We start from the raw sequence: 18,102 nt of genomic DNA on the forward strand, positions 1-18,102 counted from the left end.
TGTGTTTTTCATCTTCTTCTAATTAAAGTCCTTCCCTAAGGAGGGTGATATCCTCCAGCTCGTGTTTTGAAGAAAAATAAGTACTCCCGAAGACTTGCTGCTGTTCAGAAAGTGATTCCTTTACTTTTTCCGTGTCACACACATGTAAATAATGAAATTATTAAAAGTCCTTAGTATCACAACAGTAATAAACAATATCCTTTGAATAATCAACTGAAACGGTGAGCTTCAGAGGTTGCATCATACGGAGTATGATTTGTGTTTTCTTTCTTTCTTTCCATCTCTCTCAGAGCTGCTCACAGCTAATCTAACAAAACGTCATGACAGTTAAGCTGCTCCACTCTCAAACATTCTCCAACATTCAAGTAACTTATAATTTTTTTGCTTCTTGGCTAGCATTTGGATATAAACACTTTTTCTAAAACATCAATCCTTCATACAGTAATTTTCGATTAAAAATTACTGTGCTTTCTTTAGAAGCATATGACTTTTTTGCTTTGTGAGATAAAATTGTTGTCTGTTCAAATAGTTGCTCCGTAATATTCCCCCGTATGCTATCCATTCTCGTGACTTAAAGTCAAACTTGGAGGCATTTTTAAGAAATACCAAGTGACTTAATTTATGAGGAAAAAAATTTTTTTAATTATAAATAGCACGTAAAATACTCTACACATTAACACTTGTCCCGATCCGGATCGGACTTTTTGTTTTTTATCCAGAACACCCAAATAAATTTAAAAAGCAGTAGTTTTCCCCACCCACTATCTCCCAGCGAAAAAGCTCACTATTAGGTTTTCTTTCTTTGACGTCAGCAGGCACATCTCGTATAAAATCCCGTCCCCTAAGTTTACTCTAACCCTCGGGACTGAGCCTCTAAGTTTGAAGAATTTCAACACTAGTTTCCTCCTGATAACTCTGATAGCACTATAAACTCCAACAAAATAAGAGGCAACCTTCCTAAGCATTTAAGACTCTTAAGCATAAGCCTTTTAGATAGGCCTAACCGGGTTTTCTACCACACGTACCCACCTGATTTCAATTCTCTTGCCCAGGCACTGGATGTCTCTGTTCCCTTTGCACTTACATCCTCGGTTCGTGTCCCCCAGGCCCAGCGGTCTTCTTTTTCCTCCTGCATCACATCCCCTGGTGCACTCTCACGTACCATCTTCAAGGCATATTTGTCGCCATTGCCAAAGCTAGTGCCGCTAGCCGTCTATATTTAGCTGGCTTCCTATTTCGTCTGATACTCTCTATCAAATTACTCAGCCATTTTTAGGCATAGATACCTTTAATTCTACGAGTAGCTATCTCTTTTGAACTGGCTTCTTCTACATTTATAACCCCTCAAGAACTCATTAACTTTCCGCTGATCGGGCTGATGCAAACTACACTTGTGACTCTGAATAAACCAGGTCTCTGATCTGAGAAGGGCTATCACCTCTTTGGGCCATCCTTTCTTAAAAGGTGGGCTGCTTTAGACTTGAGGAATTATAGATTTTTCAGCTGTTTGAGTTGAGACTTTATTTTAAAAAATGTATATAAATAAAATGACAAACCACACACAAGATTCGCCTGTCTTATACTTAACGATGGGGGTGGCCATGACTGAAGCCCTTGCGGGACCTGTTTCTCTATAATCCCAAGTTTTCTGGAAATGCGCCAAATACCTAATATAGAAACAAACTATAGACGCAAGAGCCAAACTCTTTGAACTGAGAATGCTATCTGATTATGACAATAGTAATGACTCCTACATCCTTAAATGTGCCAATTGTGACTTCCAATTTAACACCTACCAAAATAGATATGCACTTAATCGGGCATAACACCCAAAAAGTGCCTGATACACACCATAGTGCGGCCCCTCGCCCTAGTCCAACCCTTGCAAGACCGTCTGTTAAGCACTTCACTCGGGAAATTGAGAATAAAATTTCCAAATTGAAAGTGACTTGTGGCTCTTTCAAGGTGGGATGTAGCCCCTCGCTTCTCGTTAGGTTATGAACAGGGTTGTAACTATAACAGTCCTAGCGATTCCAATTCTTAAACCTTTAGAATTGGATTATATGCAATTGGAACTTAGACGATGCTTCATTTTTTTTTTTGTAATCTAAAGTAAACTCTAATTTAAACTATGAATGAACTCAAAATTTACATTTTTTTTTTAAGTCTCATGTGAAAAATAATTTATTGCATTCGTACAAATAATGAATTCCTGTTCCTTTCTTTATTGACGACCAAAAAAATAAAGCTACTTTATGTAAGCGCTTATTTAGCAACAGGTTTGTAATAAAAAAAATAGCACCATGAGTGACTCACAAAAATTGCTTTTCAGTGAGGATAACAATGACGCCACCCCTGGACGAGAAATTTAAACAGTCAAGGGTTATTGACCAAGTTTTGTTCCAACTCAAGAACTTCAGATATAGCTAAGCCAAACGTTCCAAATCCGTGGCCATAAATTAAGGACTATTTTATTTTCAAGAATTATGATACACGACTTATTAAATGGCAAATACAACTGCTTAAATGGTCACAACAAGTAGTCGCTTCGGATGTTTTGCAACTAGTTTGTCTGACACTAGTTTCTTCACTAAAAGACTTGGGTATGATCCCAAGGGCATATGTATGAGTATATTTAGGGCATATGTATGAGTAATTACTACATTTAGAATTGACCCTTTTTCAATCATGTAATCAGAATTGATTTTCTTACTACTGTGTTTTTCATAGGTTATTCGCTTTAAGATTCGTCGAAGGGACTCCACTTTTTTAAGTGCATTGGAAGGTGGAAAATGGGGCACTGCTCCATCAATAACTAACAAGAGTACACTTAGCTTTGTGTTTATTGATGTCAGACTCCTCGAAGTGCTTAAAACATATCCTTGGCCATTTGGTTTGTTTCCAATCTTGGCGATGGCTTTAGAAACACTGTATTTTTAGGACATCTCAAAATAGATGGTTATAATATATATGGAATATTAAATTAAGTAAACAACTAACAAGGATGCCAAAACATGTCATTGTTTTATAAAGTTATGAAAATACTTATTAAAAAAAGCTTGTTTTCACATAATTGTGGTTAAGTTCACATTTCTTCAACAGTTTACTAGCAAGACTTTACTCTAGGGATTTAGAAAAGCTGGTGTTCTTTAAGTACAATTGAAGGCAATGCAATCAGGCATGAAACTCTACGAATAAAAAAATAAGAATGCATCATGTTCCAATGATATCTACTACAATAATCTTACCTAATACCAAACTCCTTTACTAAAAATTAGGTTATTTTATCACTAATTATTAATTTATTAAGATTTTAAGAAATATTAATGATAACTGAAAGGCTAATGTTGACATAATAACTGAATGATTTGAGCCTTATGTTTCTTTATTGTTCATCAGCTTAACGCTTGTTCATCATTCTAATGAGTAAGCACTCTATAATTTTTTTATTTATGCTTATTATTAGTGTAACTTATGATCTTAAACGTCTTAATTGTATATTCGAATTCCCAAAGTACTCCTCCCATTAAGAGACAACGCATAGGATCGACGATTAATTATTCCTTTGACTTTTTGCCTTTATGTGTTTATCTATTTGATCGTGGATCAGAACATCCATAACTGAATATACCTCTTCAGTCTTTTTCAGGACGTTGGATCAAAATGGGTCAAGATGGAGCAACCGGAATCATTCTGTAGTTCTTCTTGAACAGACTAACCTCCAGCGATTTGGACAATTCTATCTTCAAATCATTAAAGACATGGCTCAAAAGACAAAATAACTTGACCAACATGGTGTAGGCATATGATAGTAAACATTCACTTGTGTGGAGTCTATAGACATGTGTTACATACAGAGGTAAGGTTGTATATGTTCATCTTTGAACATATATACCGTATAAAACCCCACGCCGTTATCTCGCTAACACAAAAATACCATATGTATTTTGTTGTCAGCTGTCGATTCCCTCTTCTCCCTTTATAATTCATGGCTACTTCATAATTTATTATTTTTCATTAATACACAAAGTAATAATTTATTCTATTCTTAGGCTCCGATTCTAAAAAAAACAGGAATACGATTCCTTGTTGATCCCTCGTTATTTATTTTATATATATTTTAGCCATTTTATTATTTCTATGAAGAAATTTTGCCTATTTCTTCATAGAAATGATATAAGAACTACTCATTGCTACTCTTTTAATTTAATATTACTAACCAATATTATAATGCAGTATCGAATAAAATACTATGTAGATTTTAACAATATTTAATTTATTTTAAAAAATTGTGAAGAAATGATATGACAGCGATAGTCTACGAGTATATCATATAGTCTATTATTTATAAATAGTGGTTGGTATAACTGACTCATTTGGCTAACTACCATATGATTTTGGGCCTTTTTTCTGTTTATTTTTGGAGGAAAGGTTGCGGGAATCAATAAAGATAACGACGTGCCCATATAAAGTAACAAAAATATAGTTTAATATCATTTGCAACTTCAACTTCAAGGTGGACCCCTAAACATGAATCATCACTGCAAAAATTTACCAATTAATATATTCATAAAATTGAACGAAAAAATCAAAGGGCCGAAATAATTTACGAACATATGATTTTCGTGCGCACCCAAATACATATATATGTTGTGCACAAGTTGTGATGTCTGTACAAGTTGTAATTTCTTCGTCTTAAAATGCATATGTAATTATAACTTAGGTCATTTTAACTAGCAACTATATATTGATACTATCATTTGATTTGGATCTATTAAAGTTACATGGTTATTATATAGTTATGAGTAATATAACTGTGGGCAATTAGACTTTATAATGTGTCACATAATACTTATATTTTATTACTTTTTATTACAATAATCAAAAATTACCCAATTAATAAATCGATCACTATGTAATATTCAGTTATTGCATTATCCTCAAACCAAGTAATGTCAATCCTTCATTAGTTTTTGTAATCAAGAACTAATGGGAACCAAAATCAATCTCGTTATTATTAATTAATTCGGCCTCCTAATCTTCCAATTGTAATCGCAAGTACCAATCACTGAAGCACTCCTCTTCTTTCAAGTTGCGTTTGAAAAAGTTATAACGGCGTATTAAAATTTGTTTATTTTTCAGGGAGATTGAACTTGTTTGTTCAATACAATTATTATATCCGAATATTGGAGTTCCATCTTGGGAACATGAAAAATTGATCTGCTGGACCTTGGAATACAAGACATGAACGCAAAGAGTCTTGTTGTTCCTTAATGGAATTTTCCCCCATGTAATTGGTGGAGATAAAAAATTCCACATTAATCCTTCATTCTCAAAATAACATGAATCAACATTAATATATTTTCCAAACACGCGGTAATACTGTTGGTAGATGGTCTTGTAAGTTGAGTAACAAATATAATGTGTGAATAACAATCAACTGTAAATAGAGATTATTTCAGCCACATTTGAATAAGTTTGTAGATACCATTTCTATCGTGCAATTCGCAAGTGTAGTGTTATGTATGGTAGTTAAAATTTTCTAAGGTCTATATTTAAAACGTTCAACACAAGATTTGATGCATGTTTTAATTATATTCACATTTCCGATCGATAATTTCTATATTTTGCCAACTTTTAGGTTACACCCATTTCTATGTGAGCGATATGTAATTTAGTAAGAATATATTATCAATAATTCCCGGAAACAATAACTGACCAAATGATACTTTTTTCCAAATTGGCTTGTACTTACTCAACAAAAACAAAAACTCATATTGCTCATAAATGCAACATCTATATAAACATTGGACATACACATTTTAACAAGAGAAATATCCCACCTGATAGAAAATAAAAATATTTGAAAGAGTACTTTGGTGTTTAATCTTGAAAAAAGACAAGGAGGAATTTAATCGTCGGAAATATTAAATCCCTTGTTGCTTGTCCAATACACAAATTAATAGCTGGCAGCCATGGGTAGGAGATGATGATTATACATATTGCAACCAAAAATTAAGATGAAGATTTTAGATGATTGCATTTGGTATGCTATTTCTTTAACCCCCACTCCTTATAAATTAATTTATTACTTTTAAATGCAATTCCAAAAACTTATCTGCTTAGTACTTTTAAGGTCAATTGTAATCACGCACAAGAAATATTAAAATTGTGAGCACACTTTCATTATATAATATATCTATAAATTATCATTAGACCACTTTTTGGTTTTTGTATATTTTTAATTATATTTTAGTTTTTGTAACTTTTGTCTCACAAAAACTATAATTGGGGCACTTTAAATCATCAAGACTGCACAGTTTCATTACTTTTTAATATATTTAACTAAATAAGTGATCTTAACAGATTAAAATTGGAATTATAGTATCATGATCGATTAAGGAAAAGTAGGTTAGTTAGAGAAAAATAAAAATTTCCTACTTAATAATAGTTAAATCTGCAATCGGAAATAAGATTATATAACGATGTAAAAAATACTTAACACCTTTATTTTACGGGTGATAATCAATGATAAACAAGGCAGGATATTTAAATATTTTTATTTGTTAATATCCTTTTGAGCATCCAATATCAAAATATTAATGAATAAAATACTTTTCATTGTTATAAAACTTGGTTGTTTAGGGCCCCAAAATAGACACCATCATAATTTTTGTGTCACTTGAAAGCGATCTATTAATAATTGATAATTCAAATGAATGATGTTGTCATTATATAAAATGTTATGAGGTGTACAAATTGTAACTTGTACAATCTTTTAGTACAAGTTAGAAATCGTACAAAATTGCAGCTTGTAGACAACATAGATACATCATATTTGAAATATAGCCTCAAATTTAGACAATTAATAATTTTAATGACTTAATTTTAATTAATTACAATTTTTAATCAATAATCGCGCAACCTTTTCTTTTAAAATTATTCCATTCGCTATTAATTGTTTCCAGGGAGTGTATAAGTTTTTTTTCTAAAGAATATTCATTACTCCGCTCTCTCCAACCTCCTAATTTATTTGTGTGGTAGCCATTACAGCCAATTTTAAGCAAAAATATACTAAACCCAAACAATTATTTGAGCTATGAAATAAGGGATAATAAAATATATATTACAGCTGAAGTCTTCAACTGTTTCCCATGAAAGGAGCAATTTGGCACTCCAAATTACGATGTATTAGGATGCTTATAAAATATTAAAAAAATCTTGAAAATCGGACATGTATATCCTTCATTTTTTTTATTTGATCTCAGCTAAACATATATAATTTTTTTTTTCTAAGACAAAGATTTCAGGTGCCGACTTGAGCATAGGGTGGACCAAGAAACTATTATTCAAATGAATGTTACAGAAAAAGTACTGACCATAAGTGACTTTTAGTATAAAGTTGTAAGTATGTTGTGTCAAAATTTGATTAGTCTAATTCGAATAATCTCCAAGTAATTGAGTAAAACGTGTTTCAACTGTTTTCGGTCTCCTCTACAAGAATGAAAAGTACTGATGCTGACGTATAGAATTGTATTTTATCGTGATAGTATTGAAATAAGTCTTCTATCTCAGAAAATGTTCGAATACAGTAAAATAAAATTAGAATGAAGTCTATTTGGAAGACATTGATGTTTTACCAATTATAGTATAATTTTAGAATGAGAAAGATGTTGGAACTTATTGTTGCTCTTTTAATATTATCTTGGAAGATAATCTTAGACTAAGAGCTCAAAGATTATCGATTGTAAACAAATATTTTTCTAATAATATGGAAATAAATATTTTATTACTCCAAAGTTAGTAGCCGTAGTGTCAATTAAGTATTTTAGATACAGTCTTTATTCTTGAAGCAACTATTGAGTCATTGGGTTAAGTAATTCATGAATTTCCGATTAGTATGTCTTCTATCCAAAGAATTTGGAATGAACGAAGAAAAGATCGAGCTAAATCTATAAAATTAATTTTAAAGACATATTCCAAGGTATTGCAATGGAATGGAAAATTACTACTTGCTTTAATAGCTGGAAGTTGAAAGAAGAACGTTTGCACATAGTCATTCCATGTAGAGACAATGAATAAATTATTGTTGTTCCAAGGATGGACAATTCAACTGGAAAATATACGGCACAAGCTGTTATGAAAGCGATTTTAGTCTGGGGGAATGTTCAAGTTATCTGCAACGAGAATTCAACTTCAAACATTGTTCGTCTTAATGGAACCGTTATGCACCTTGAACAAAAATTTACTTGTCGTCATCATGTTATGAATTAATTTAAAAAGTATTTATGAAGTGAAAATCAAACATGTAAAAACAAGTCTCAACATTCCACACTTTTAAAAGTTAACAGATATTTGGAGGCTTGGCTGATTAAAAAGTGAATGATAAACGATTAAACGAATTCAACATAATCGATTTAGTAAACTAAACGAATTTAAAAAAATGAACAATTAAAGTGAACTAAATTATTAAAAAAGGTGAACGACAACAAGCCTGATTAATATATATATATATATATTGTATATCTAAACATGGCAAAAATATGTTGTATGAATAAAGAGATTAATGGTTCTTTATTTGACAAATAATAGTTTCTAATATTTACTGATAACACTATCCAACATTTAAATATTTTTAAATGTTTGTATCATGCTTATACATTTTTTGTCTATAATTATCTAAAATTCTATTAAAGATAAAAAGTAATATATATTCATATTAATCAAAAGCATGTGATTATTCCCAGTTTCAAAATTGATGACTCTTTTCTGTGCAAGAATTATTTTTTTATGGCACAGTAATGCAATAATAGAAAATATATTCAATCATAATAAAATAAATACTTAATATACAATAGGGTCTTATTAATTCTGAAAGATACTCTCAGCAACATTACTTTAAAATTCTGTAGAGGAGACCAGCAACATTTGAAGCACGTTTTATTGAATTGCTTAGAGATTATTTGAATTAGAATAATCCAAGTTTTACTTTTAGAACATGTTTAAATTTTTGTACTAAAGGGAAACTAATTAAAATTTACTTTTAGTTAGTATTTTTTTTTTTAATTAAAATTCTTATTTGAATAATGCCCATCCAACATTCCTGTCACGCAAGGACTTTCATAGCCCTAAAAGAAGAGTTACGACACAAAGCAAACTGCCTGATGTCAGCTGACAATCAGCCGAAATAAATTTGTGGCATTATTCAAATCTTTTAACTGTGAAGACAAAGTAATTTTTCCAATAAAACGACCTGAAATCCCAAATTAAGATAGGAATTCCTTTGTGATGCGCTGTTAAATGCTCGAGCAAATCCGGATACAAAGATGCCACGCTTTCTTCCTTTTCAAAGGATAAGAGTAAATTAAAGAAATGGATACTACGAATTTCAAAATGAAGAAAACATTGAGGAAATTGAATTCATTTTTGTTAACTCTATCGACTTAGCTGAAATGAATTCCTTCGCTTTTTTGTTGGCTATTGTTGACGTAAAACATTTCAGAGTTATTCTCATCGTAATGAATGCAAGTCATTCTATATTGATGAAGAAAAGTCGACAAGTGATCGAACCAGCCTGATATCCTTACAAAATTATACGTCTTCAAATGGATTTGTTCTAACAAAAATTTGGAGAAATTTTCGAACGTGGAAATCATTTTTAGATCAAAGATTTTTTTAAATGACAAAAATTGAAAAATCTATTACCGAAATGACTAATGGAATGATAAAATCGTCTACAGAAATTCTTAAATGCCATGCCATAGTTAGTTTTCTTATTAGTTGCTATATTCGTATATACATACATTTACGAGAACAAACCAAAATTATAAGAGAGAGTAATAAAGTTACATATAGTTTCAGTAGTCGTAGTATGTTCATGAAAGAAACATTAAAGTTAACATTTTTCTAAAAAACCATTGATTAATATTTTGTGTAGTATAATCTTTTTCCTTATAAAATCGATTTTTTTTTACATTATAAGTTTATAAAATCAAGTTTTTTTGAGATTCGTAAAGCTAAAGCATTATTCAGTTCATTATAGATTAATGTGATTTAAAATTTTACTTTATTTGATTGATTTTTCCTGAAAATACCTTATAATATCCAGCGCTAAATCGAATGTCAATGTATCGTCCATGGTATTTTCAATTCAAAAGCTAGTTATCTTAACTCCATGAAATCCGCTGGTTCCTTCTAGTTCAACTTTTTTCCCCGCAATATCAGACTTAGAGTTAAGTATGCCAAACCCGATTGCTATTTAGGAAGCCTAAACATAATTATGGCCGAGATATGGCTTGGTGAGGTGTTTATATGACCTTCTAAGTTCCATTTTGTAAAATTTACCCATACTTATTTATGAATAAATTTCCTTTTTCTTAGCACATGTCATGTGTATTCTTTCTGAGTAGCGAACATCCTTTCCTAAATAAATTTAATTATATTCAAAACCTGATTAAATTTTTGTGTGTGCTCATAAAAGACGAAAAATTAGCTTACACTTCTCGATTATCTGTCAAAAACAGGATTTAATCAAACACTGGTGGCTTTGAAACAGAGAGTTTTGAAAAAATTTATTAACATAAATTTCTAAAAATTGGATATAGTTAACTTTTCAACTGAAAAATATCAGTTTTCTTTATCAGAATTTGACTTACTTTCGAATACTTCTCGATCTAATATAATTAACAATAAACTGTAACAATACTTGTATTGTATCATGATCAAAGTTGTTGAAAATACTAATATAATATTTATATTACTATAAAGGCTTCCTGAATATATGTTTATATTTGCCAAAGCTGTGATCACTAGTCATAATCATAGATGCAAAAAAGCTATCATAAATATGCGTTTTGCAGTTATTACCTGAATTACGGAGAGTGCTCCCTGCCAGAAAATATCTTTTTATTTGCCAAAGCTGTCATCATTACTCTTTTATTCTCTTTTAATGCTTCAAATGCTCAAATCAAGGGATTTGGCGAAGACAGACACCAAACTTCTTTCAAGTGTTCTTATTGTGCGAGACTACAGCCATAATCTGCTTCTTTTTTTTTTTTTTTTCACACATCTGCTCCATGGTCAAATATCTCAATAAGAAGGCGAAATTAAAGGAAACTTATTTTCTACGCAACATTAATTAAGGTTGCATGTAACCTCTCGCAAAATTTTAACTTTCTGCAACAATAACAATATCTTTCTGCGACTGCCCTGTAACAAAGTCACAGTGCGCCAAATTTGTGCACCAGCTACACGTCCCCCACCCGACATATATAATATGTTGAAGAAAATCCACACAAAAATTGAGAAGTATCCCGGCCAATCAATGTATGCAATAGCTCACAGCATTGAAGAAGTGTTTCGGTCAACTGTTCATCATACCATCAATAAAAAATCGCTGTACCCCAGCAATGCACCTAGCAAGGGACATCTTCTAACCCTGCCAAACAGGCAGAAAATGTTGACTTGAACCTAGGCTTTGAGCAAGCTAAAACAGAATCCAACAAACTCTACTTCCTAGATCTCTGGACGTCCCTTTGCCAACGTTTTTGACATGCTGGATATTGCGAATGGTCATCACATTGACTCCAACGGTGGCAGTAATGTATTTAGGGGCTACAAGTGCATCAAGCAAGTCGGATTCATGAACTCATTTGCCTCCTGTATACTTATTTGGTGGACGATTCAAAACAAGAACTGCACCAAAACAAAGCTTATTTACGACGCAATCAAAATAAATCACACATCATCTTAAACACTGTACATAGATTTTCAATCTATTAAATTACCGATTTCTTATTTTTTAAATTAATTTATTCATAATTATTAATTAATAATTGTATCTTTAATAATAATAGAATGAGTTCCCTTCTTTAATCCAATTAGCATCAAAGGTTTGATATGAATAAGACTCCTTTACTCGTGGAGAAACCAAATATTTTTGATGTATGCAATTGATGTTCGAATCGTGATAATGAACAAACGCTGTAGTAAATATAGGAGGCCCTGCAGTATGTAATACATCAGGTGCATATTTTCTATACGTTTTGTATCTGACAAAGTCTAACATAAATTTCAAAAATTGAGATCCTTTGGGGAATCCAAATAAGGAACAATTTAGATTCTTAAAAATTCCATCTGTATAAGCTACGAAGCTCTTACTAAATATATCTATTGGAAATGGTTTTAGGGCTATGGTATCGACATCAGTATAAATGCATCCAAAGCTAAAAACAATTTCACATCCCAGTATATCGGAGAGTACTCCTTTTCTTCTTTTTTTCTCGTATCATCAATAAGCTCTGGAACGTTCAGCTGAAGATGTTGTACGTTCTTTGTTCTGAATCTGGACAAATGAAAAGTAATTTAAAAATTAGTGATATAAATCGTGTGGATTTTTTTAGCTGCTCTGCTTTTTTCGAATTGGTAATTTGAATAATGAATTTTATTTTCCCCAGCTATTGTCATTATTAATATTTAATTCCTGAGTGGTGAAATTATTTTCTTAATACATTTAAGCTGCTCTCCTTCAAAACATTCTTCAAATTGTCAGGATTACAATGTTAATTGTCGGTTTCTTTTGCTTTGATATGCCCAAAATACACACGATTTTCATTACTATTTATAATAAACCTTTCACGGCTAATGAAGGAAATCAATGTTGTATTTTGAAGGGAGTTCTGATCCAACCACAAATAAAAACTAAAATGTGGGTTCATTTCATACATCAATAATAAGTTTTGTATATATTTTTGTGGAATCTAAACAATGAAAGAGATGGTGTTTATTTTGATTTGTACATACATAAGATATATGAAATAGGAATTCACTTACTTCAGACCATACCCAAACCATGTGGATTGTTGGAGGTATGTTATAGGTCTTCTCTGGATATTTTGCTATACCTTTAATCGGTAGTTCATTTTTTAGAGAGCCTTTGATGAGAATATTTCGTAGCTGGCTAATATTTTTCAATGTTCCATTTATATCCATGGGATGGATTGTTGGCGGAATGGAGCTGTGATTAAGGTAATTGAATTGATATTTTTATTACGATGTCGAAAGCAAAATACATACTGCTGCAAGTTGCGGAACCTTAATAATACAATTTCAATAGTTACAAACACAGCGAGGACTATAAAAATCCCTTTCAAGTATATGACCCTCTCTCGGGGCTTCATTGTCAAATGAAAATTATTTTACCTTATTTTAGAAAAATACTTTTTTCAATAGTGAGTCAATTAAAGAGTGATCATCCCAAATGATGTATCTAACAAGTGTTTAATTCTATGTAAATAAGCTATTTACACGTTGTGGAAATCATAACACTTATCCATGGAAGTTGATCGTCGTGATTTTGTTTGCCATTTGAGTCATTCATCCATTTTCTTATATTTACTTTGTACACTTATAGTTTTAGGGGATCTTTTGTATTTAGATACAATTTTCGTTAATCATTCTTTAGAAATGGACATACTAAACAATGTCTGTTGCATATTATAATTCAATTTAAAATGTAATTATAATAAACAGATATTATTTATATGTGACATATTGGAAAATTATTGAATGTTTTTCATAAATGCAGTCGATGTTATAGCATTATCTCCAGCTAGTTGGATATAGTTACTCATTTGTGGGCCTCAAGCAAAGCCAGTTGAAAAATCAAAACGTTTAACGCTTTTACCTACTCTTACTTCTTGTATTTAAAAAAATTATTTGTGTGGTATTGTGATTAGCTATACAATCGAATATGGCCAATCCAAATCAATTTGCCACCCTATAACCCTGTATAAGTGCCACTACATCCATGTAGTTTCCTCCAACGGATTTGATTATAATTGTAAGGGCCGTATAGCTGTTGGTAGTTCTCGCAGCCCAAGAACTTACCTCTGAAAAACTCAACTCTTTTTGCCGAGTAGACCTCACCAATTATAAGATTGACATTACTCTCTCTGCTGTTTAGGTATTTGATCATTGTTCCAAAAGATTTAATTATAGATGACGGTAGTTCAGTCTCTTCGGTAACTGCAGTAAACAGAGTTCTAAGATACTTGGTATATGGAACTGTAAGGCAATTCGACTTCGATCATAGAGAACCCTTTTGCCACAGAAAACAAAGAGAGAGAAGACAAGGTGACAATCTCCTTCTGTTGAGTTTCTTAACGAGTAATGTCATCTGTTCTATGATGAAACACAACTTTGAAGAATGAGTTGACTCCATGTTTGGGATGCAAGTAGTTTGTTCAATAATCCCATGTTAATTTCATAAGTCTCTTCATTATTCAATAACTCTTTTGATTGTAAATATGCAGGAATGTTGATTACTTCAGTTATTGATTTGATTACATTAGCCATTGTGGTAAGACAGTGGGAGACTGAACTATTGTTTGGTGTATGATGCCCATGAAAATTTCGATATAAAAATGAGAATCCTCTATATTTCATATTACACTAGAAGTGTGAATATAAAAAGAATCAAATTCAGGAATATCTGATTTACTTCGGGAAAATCATGGTTAACTTCAAAAATTTTAAATTATAGATTTATTAATAAAAGTCGCTAATATGATATGTAATACAATGAGTAGTCAAAAACTTATGATAATCAGTTAACCCGTAGAAGTAGATTACAACATCACTTTAAGCAATATAATTGAGAGTAATTTTATTAAAAAGACATTGTTATCGTGTGCAATATCGTTGCAGACAATAAAATTATTGAATAATGAAGAAACTTGCCATGAAAACCCCAATTTAATATCTCCAGCCTACAGGTGTACAGGTGAAACACTGTGCCCCAAAGCAATTTGAAATCCACCACTGGCGCGTTTATAAGCAGTTATTACCCTTTTATATTATGATATAACACCCCGAACCACAGATTGTGCAGGTGAACAGATAGGCCCCGATGTAGGTCAAATTCTATCGTTGTGGATTCTTTAAGGATCAAACAATCCTTTTAATATCCAAAAATACATACACCCAAGTCCTCAGCTTGCACCGTTGAAGTATGGGACCTCAAAGGAGTTTAAACTCCACCGTCCCACGTTTCTAAGCATCAGGGATCCCTTCAATTTTGCTAGAATACACCCAGGCCCATTGATTGTGTAGATAAGCTCCTGGGGTCAAGGTATTTATGTTAAACTCTTTAGTGCCACTTTTCCGAGCATTCAAAAACCCTTCTAATATCCAAAAATACACTCCACCTCTCAGGTTGTTCAGGACCCCAAGGTAGCTTAAACTCTACAGCCGTCGCGTTTATAAGCAACAAGGACCCCTTCTGTTGATTAGAAACGCGGCAGAGGTAGAGGTTAAAGGGTATTTTGTCACAGCACTTCCTGAACTACTGAACCCTGAATATTTTGGATATTAGTAGGGTTCCTTGATACTCAGAGATGCGGCGATCGAAGGATTTAACCTGCCTCTGAGCAAAGCAGCTCTTGTATGCAGCCCGTGGGCCATAATGTATTATAGTATATTGGGAGGGGTCCTTGGTAATTAGAAACGCGTCTGAGGTAGATTCGAAAAACATACTACTATGTTGTTCTTATACAATGATCATTAATTAGTATAAAAATATTTTCTAAAAAAGAACGTTAATTAATTTACCTATATAATATTTATAGTATATCAACAATATCTATTTACCATACTATCATTTTAAATGGAATTAATATATACAATCCTTTTTCGGCCAATTGTACCAATTAGTCCTTTGGCGAAATGTCCATTCGGCTTATTGATAAGTTATATCTCACTGAAGGTTAAAATACAAAGTTTTCAGATTTTAATGGACCACTCAGTATATATGAAGTGAAAAAAAATTAATTGGGACTTTCTATTTTACTTGATTTTTGTTCAAAATTGTTTTTATGATGACGCACCACATATTGAGAACAAATCTGACCCTTTGTCGAGTGACATATCATTTTTCCCGACTCTAACATGGGATACCTTTTGTTGTAAAGAAAATATGGGAATTTTCATGACCTTTTCCTAAAATGTGTCTATATTTCACTTAATGAATTATTTTTTTACAAGGTAATATTTTTTTCTATTTCTAAAAGGTCTTTTTATAAAAAAATCTATACCTTTATATTTTTTTCAAACATCCTCTATGTTAGTTTTTTTTTATAAAAATATTTATCCCACACAAAATCGAAACTTAACGTTTAAATTTTAAAAATAGGGAGAAATAATTAATAAAATCACCAATATCTTGAAGGTTATCAGTATACACTGTATTTTTATATGCCTTTTGACGAAGATTTTAACAATTTTTCATATCCCTAACTATATTATAGATATACTCCAGAAGAAGCTTTTATTGATTCCTTGGGATGTTAAAATTATCCAGATCCTCGTGATTGTAAGATAAAAATAATAGTATACTATTTTGGCAAGTTTAATAGACTACGTATCGTGTCCATTTACTTGAGCATTGTTAATTTCTACAAGTGTCATCTTAGCAACATTATTTGAGCAATTATTTATTTGTCGAGCTTTTTTTCAGCGTCGTTCATTTCAGTGACCTTTTCATAAATGATGTCACTATTTAACGTCATCACTCAGCGAAGCGGTGTTTAAAATCAAATAGAAGACATTTAGCAGAAGTATAAGCTCTTATCAGATTTCGTCTCAACTCCGCAGACTTCTGTGGATGGATGAATTTACACAACTTATTGAGTGGGATGACATTCAAATATTTCAGTAGATAGGTACTTGCGATGTAGGATCTTTAAACAATGATGTACATTCTTCGATCATTTTCGTTGTCCAATGTTATGATAGTAATCACTTTGATTCATGAACCTTTTTTGACTTTGTTTAAAACAATTTGTATTTAGTTCTTTTTAAGAAAAGGCTTCAAGGGAATTGGGACGTGAAAATTACAATTCTCTCGGATACCTTTTATAGCAAATATACTTGGAGAAAGCAAAAAAAAAAAAATCTCAACTACCTATTAAGTAATAATAGTGCTTTTTTCATCAGTGTTACGTATTTTTTATGAAATTTTGCATAAACTTAAGTTCTTTTATATAATGTTAAAAATTAATAATCTTAAAGAAAATAATCAGATAAGCTCTCAAAAATTATATTCATATCAATGCCAAAATAAACAAATTATTTTATGATATATATTTTATGTTTGTTATTTAGTTTATATTAAATTTTAAGATTTAAGATATGTCGATTTCATATTTGATGTTAGGAGGCTAAAGCTCACATAAAATACAACTCAATGAATAGAAATGAGCTTTTAAAAATAATATCATTTTTGTACTGCTAAGTGAATGTTATGAGTCATGTTAAATATGCAATGAGAAAAAGAATTAATGAATGTATGGTGATTCTTCTACTATATCGTTTTTAGACTCACGCCTTCTCTTCTTTATTGTAAATCAATTATCAAATTTATTATAAAACAAAACATTTTGACAAAAGATTAAATCAATTAGGCATCAATATACATCCTTCACACCTTATTATTAGTCCAAATATTTTTTTAAGTGTTTATATCATAATAATATGCTTAACAATTGTCAGTACACTTGATCATCATTAAGTGCCAATAAATACTATAAAAATCGTTGTTAGGATAATGTTTTGTTACATTTAAATTATTTTCTTAAATAAAATCATTTAGCACCTATACTCCGTAATTTATTTATTTATCTGTAGATATTCCAATATGAAGAATATCAATTTTGTAATTCAGAATAGGAATCCAGACTCACTAACTTTTCAAATATGTACAATGGTATTCAGATATTCCTGTAAAAGTCTATTGAAGTGAATTATTTGGGGATTATCCTTCCTTCGAGTAGGCAGGAACAAATTTAGGTTGTGACGAGACAAATGTATTTTCTTGTTAATTTTTACCAGTTCCCGTCTTCATATTTTCGAACAATCTTGGATTTAGCATCCCATTGCTTCTACTTGGGATTCTGAGCTAAGGCATATTCCCTTCGGCAAAAGATAGTGAGGAAATAGTTCACTCTTTAGTAGGTAAATCAATACATATTTGGCGATCTAAAACCAATCAATCCGGGTGAATCATTTTCAGCACGAAGTGTGTTTCTATGTTCCATCTAAGCTTTT

At 31.4% G+C, this 18,102-nt stretch overlaps 1 long non-coding RNA gene across 1 annotated transcript; it reads right to left on the reverse strand.

Moving 5' to 3' along the window:
• Positions 1-11,789: 11,789 nt before the first annotated feature.
• On the reverse strand, positions 11,790-13,216 carry LOC121131416 (uncharacterized). The gene is made up of 4 exons (XR_011784215.1): positions 13,075-13,216; positions 12,832-13,015; positions 12,631-12,758; positions 11,790-12,343 (listed from the first exon to the last, which is right to left on the reverse strand). It is a non-coding gene; the product is annotated as an uncharacterized lncRNA (long non-coding RNA).
• Between the last annotated feature and the right edge of the window lie 4,886 nt (positions 13,217-18,102).

The sequence above is a fragment of the Lepeophtheirus salmonis genome, unplaced genomic scaffold, assembly GCF_016086655.4.
Source record: "Lepeophtheirus salmonis unplaced genomic scaffold, UVic_Lsal_1.4 unplaced_contig_5622_pilon, whole genome shotgun sequence".
NCBI classification, from domain to species: domain Eukaryota; kingdom Metazoa; phylum Arthropoda; class Copepoda; order Siphonostomatoida; family Caligidae; genus Lepeophtheirus; species Lepeophtheirus salmonis.